At 40.3% G+C, this 5,521-nt stretch overlaps 1 pseudogene; it reads right to left on the bottom strand.

Moving 5' to 3' along the window:
• Positions 1-2,139: 2,139 nt before the first annotated feature.
• LOC102872554 lies at positions 2,140-3,339 on the bottom strand (annotated as a pseudogene).
• Positions 3,340-5,521: the final 2,182 nt, after the last annotated feature.

Below are 5,521 nucleotides of genomic sequence, written 5' to 3'. Positions count from 1 at the left end.
GGAAAATCTTTTGCTAACTGTCCTCCACTTCCATAGAATAGCCTAGGATTTGCTAACAAAAAAGTGAAAACTATGATCCTTCACTTAAAGGAACATTCCTTGTTTGTGTTTTGTTGTTTTACATTGTTTTGTTTTGTTTTTAAAGCTTCTAGACAAAAATAAGTCAACTTTTCCCAAGTCTGTCTCTCTCTTATTCACTCCACTTTCTTCTTTTTCTTACTATTTTTCCAGAATAAATGGCAAATTATTACAAGTATTTCAAAGAAGAGATAAAATACAAGTGGTCAGTCTTCAATATATCTGAACAATGCCAAATTTTTCATTGTTAAATTATCAGATTTTCATTTCTGTACATGTCCTATTCAAGATGTCTGTAGGAAATCTCAAAAAGTTAGTAAGGTTTTTTCTTTACTGGAGTTCATATCATAGTTACTGATTTTTGAGATAATAAAATAGTTGTTCTTAAAGCAGTGAATATTTCTTTCTTACCATGGTTTATTATTATTGCTGTTGTTTTTTTAAAACATTATTGCCGTTTTGAGGAGTTTTATTCTTTCTGGCCATTCAAGCATGAAGATAAGAACTTATGAGTGAAATTATTTTGTAATACAGTCAATCTAGGAACTTTATCACCCTTTTGTCAGTTTACTGTCCTATGGTTCTTTGCATGATGCTATGTTGTTAAACTTTTTTCGACCAATATTTCAAAAAGCAGCCAGGTCACTCATAGGTAACAGGTTTCAGCAGGGCTTATAGACTAAAGCAGACTATGAAGAAAAACCTAATGATATCCTCAAAATGAATCGCTAAAAACTGTATGGATCATAACCACTAACGTTGAAATATAGTAATGAAAGTTGAGCCATCTAGGTCAGAAGACATTAAGAATACACAGCGACTGCAACAATGGACCCAAGTACACCAGAAATCTGCCATGAGTTGGAATGGACACAGTCAAACCAACAACAGCAATACATCACAGATTTACAATTATTATGGCAAGAGTTTATCTCTATTTTCCATTTCTTATTTTTAAAAACTGGATCCCAAATGTGAATTTGCATCTCTTTAATGATCTGCTCAATCAGTGAGCCAACAAATTGGCATCAAGTAATTAAAATCTACAGTATTTAATTTTCCAAGAAGGAAGGAAGGAGTCATGCGCTTCTCTCAGGTCATGCTCTTCTCCTGCATCAAGTTGTTCTCCCAGGACTTTACTATCACTCTGCTGCAAAGACTCCAAGGCCTGTGTGGCTTGGCCAGCCCAGAGCATTTTCCCTCCACCTCTTTCCATACAGTCTGCTAAAGGCTGTGACCAGTCCAAGTTTACTCACACCCTGGTTGGACGAAGAATTACTGCCTGCCAGGTCAAAATGCTGCAGTTCCAGTGTGGCCCAGACCACATTCCCTCCCAAAGAACCAGACCTCATTCCTGCCCAGAGCACTAGAACACTGCACCTCTGCCTCTACACACCACTGCCCTGCTGCCCCAGCTGTTCTGCACCAATAGCACCCATATCACAGGTGCTTTGTCCTTAAATACTGCTGTCTAGCTATATCACATGGGATTTCTTTTTTTTTTTTTATTTGTACATCAAGTGTGCTTTATTCCCTCCACAGGTATTCTGTTAAATAAAGCACCATGTATACACTGCCAGGCCACAGCTAAAGAGGATTCTTTACAGAATCAAATTTCTTGTGGTTGTTCCGTATACAAGTAAACGTAATTTTGATAATAAGAACCACAGCGATCGGAGGCAACCTGCCTCTATTATAAGGTACAAAACTGGCACAGAGGACACCATATTATACACAGTAAAAATGCTGTAAGTTTAAATTACATTGTACAGAGAACCCTGTTCCTCCCAGACAGCCATAGTCAATGAAAGCCACTACAGTGAACTCTTAATTACATAAAACACAGCCATTATCTGATTGCCCTTTAGAAAGTGGTCTGTAAGATGCAAATTTTTTCATCTGGAGTTCTGCCTGGCCAAGAAGTAAGCCTATAAATCTATCTTGCCATTCAAGCAGAAAGCACTGGACAAACTGAAGCACGAAACAGAAATGAGCAAAACTTATACAAACAGCATCGAAGGTGGGGAAGGCGTCTTAAAAGGAGACATGCTACATCTGACGTCAAGAAGCAGCCTGGTTTCCTTTGCCAGATATACTTGTTACCACGTGGATGGTAGACTCAATGGTCCTACAGAGGGTATCCAGGATGTCGTGCTGTGTGTGGGGTGTGACTTGCGAGTCCTCTGGAATGGCCACAGCTGAGCGACAAAGCGGCCTCGGGGTCCGGGGAGGGCAAAGCTTGACTGTCACAGCTTCTCAAGTCAGCCAGGTCTGGCAGAACCGCAGAGACAGAAGGAGGTGGGAACTCGGCTTCCTGCTCCACCTGGTGAGAATCCCTGGAACACGGGAGGCCTTTCGATTCCTGGCAGTCTTCCAGTCTGCTGGACTGGTCTTCTGAATGCTGCGACCTCACATGTGACACGTCTTCTGAAAACGAAGAGGGAGCCTCCACTCGGTACTCTTTAACTGAACTGTTTTCAGGGGAAGGAAGGTCTTGCTCAGTCTCGGGATCGATGATGGAGGAGTCTCGGGTCTCATTGTCCGAGGTGCTGGTTGGGGTCAGGACCTCCCTGGTGTCTGTCTTCATGTCGCTCAGGCAGCTGTCCACAGCGGGTTCCTCGTCACTGCTGACTCGCCGCCTTTTAACAGGCGTCGCCCCTTCATCATCTGTGGACAAACGTTCACACGGGAGCCGTTCTCGGGGAGGGATCACTAGACTGGACAGGGTCCCCCAGCCCCCATGCAACCGGCACGCAGAGCTCACCTTTAGTTTTTCTTTCTTTGGCTTCTTGCTCTTGTACCGAGGTTCTCTGCTGCAGACAGGTCCTGCATTTGCTTAAGAGCTCTTGCAGAGTGGGGATCAGAGCTGGGTTCAACTGCTTGGGAGTGTGTACTGACAGGAGCAAAGCGAGTGCCCGCAGGTCCCCATTTAAAGAAGCACTTGCTTTGGAAATTTCAACTCGATTAGTGAAATCAGATTGTAGGTTCTGATACTGATTTATCAAGTTTGTAATGAGGGTACTGATCAAATTGGCACAGTTTGCTTCAGAAAATACTTGACCTTGAACCTTTAGCAGAAAGTGTGTCATGAACGTGTAGACAATGTTGTTGTTCAGGAAAGTTCTCTCATCCATTAGGATGCACTTGATATATTCTGCGAAGACAGGATCTTCACACAGGAGCTTGATGCAGTTCTTTGACATAGCAGACTGCCAGTCCAAAGTTTGGGAAACAGTGCGAGATGAAGTGGCAAACCTTCATAGGCGACTAGGACACTCAGCTTAACTAATGTTTCAGTAAATTTTTCACATGGGATTTCTTAAGCAGAAAAGGCCAAGTCAAGTCAAGGTTTCTGGAGGGCAACAATCATCATGCTAGGAGTTGACTATTGTTCCAAAGAGGGGAGCACCAATATACAGGTCCTTCACAAAACATTGTCATACCCTGGGTAATTATGTAGTTACAACAATCTAACATCTACAAAGAAAAAACTCACATAATGTCAAGAAATCATCAGTCTGCCTCAGTCATCAAGAAAAAAAGTAAAATTACCTTACTCCTAAAAAAGCAGACACAGTAAATACCCCAGATAGAGAGACCCAGAGGAAATATGTTGACATGGAGTGATTTGAACAGCTACAGAAGAAGATGCAAATAATGGAAAAAACAATGGGAAACATTGAGGGAACAACTATTCCAAAGACAGCAATCCAGGAAAAAATATATTGATGAGAAACAACATGAACAGCTATGGAAGAAAACACAAACACACACACACACACACACACACACACACACACACAAAATGGAAGAAAGTATTGACCACATAGATAAAGAGGTTGAAGAATTTAAAAATTACGCACAACACAGAGAGGGTATAGGAAACATAATACTGGAAATATCATGAAAGCATGAAAATGCAATCCAGAATATTAAGATAGAAATGGCAGAAGAGTCCAAAATGTTTGTAGGGCAAAAAAGTGGAAATAAATTAAAAGTTTTATAAAAAAAGTGGAAATGAAGAGATAGAACAGAGGGTCAAAGAACTGGAAGACAAGAGTCTCACTGGAAACATACTAGAAGAAAAATCAGAGATGATATATAAAGAAATGAAGAAAACATTAGAATTATGTGGGATGATATCAAAAGTAACCACTGGAATTCTAGAACATGGAAGTGACAGCAAAATCACAGAGAAAATTGTCGAAGAAGTACTAGAAGAAAACCTCCCAGATATTTTGAAGAACAAGGAAATCCACATTGAAGAAGCACAGCAAACACCAAATAGTCTATACCCAAAAAGAAAAACATTAAGATATAGTCAAATTCTCTAAATTAAAAGATAAGAACACTAAAAGCAGTGTGAGAGAAACAAAGAGTCATCTACAAAGGGGAAACAACTAGATTAAGTTCTGATTTCTCAGCAGAAATCATGTGAGCTAGAAGACAATGTGATGGTATATACAGAAAGTTGAAAGAAAACAAATACCAGTAAAGAATCCTATATCCAGCAAAGTTTTACATCAAATATGAAGGAGAAATTAGATACTTTGCAGAAAAGAAAGAAGTTAATGATTTTATGGGAAGTAGGCCAAAACTACAAGACATTTTAACTGAAGTCCTTCACAAGGAGACATCAAAGTAAAGTGGACCAGAGTAACCAGAAACAACAAAAAAAGAAATACAGGAAAATGACAGCTATAAAACCTGGTCTGACAACAATCACACTGTGACTGGACTAAATGCGTCAGTCAAGAGAAAAAGAGTGGTAGAATGGATAAAAAATCAAAGCCCATCAAAATGTTACCTATAAGAAACACATCTAATAAGTGAAGATAAAGACCCAAAACCAAAGGCTGGGGAAAAAATATACCAAGCAAAATTCAAAAGAGCAGAAGTAGTAATATTAATCTCTGACAAAATAAACTTCAGTATGAAAATCACTGTAAAAGATAATTAAAGGCATTGCAGACTGATTAAAGGTACAATAGATGAAGAAGACATAACTTTGGTAAACATTTATGCACCAAATGATGTTGTTGTTGTTATGTGCCGTTGAGTCGCTTGCAACTCATAGCAACCCTTTGTACAACAGCCCTAAACACTGCTTTATCCTGTGCCAATCGCACTGCCTCTGACACGCCCATCCCGATTAGCCCAGTCACTGAATCAATCCACCTCATAGAGGGACTTCCCCCCCCTGAGCTGTCCCTCTACCCTCCCAAGCGTGATGTCCCTCTCCAAAGACCTGTCCCTCCTTACAACATGTCCAAAGTATGTCAGACAAAGCCCCAGAATCCTTGCCTCCAAGGAGTAGCCTGAGTTAACCCTCTCTAGGATGAATCTGTTTGTTTTATTGGCAGTCCATGGTACATTCAATACTCTTCTCTATCACCACAGTTCAAAGGTATCAATTCTCCTTCTACCCTTCCTAGTCATTGTC

The sequence above is a fragment of the Elephantulus edwardii genome, unplaced genomic scaffold (assembly GCF_000299155.1).
Source record: "Elephantulus edwardii isolate Elephantulus edwardi_28Jun2011 unplaced genomic scaffold, EleEdw1.0 scaffold00381, whole genome shotgun sequence".
NCBI lineage: Eukaryota > Metazoa > Chordata > Mammalia > Macroscelidea > Macroscelididae > Elephantulus > Elephantulus edwardii.
The sequence above is the reverse complement of the archived record's forward strand: the minus strand, read 5'-3'. Positions and strand labels throughout refer to the sequence as shown.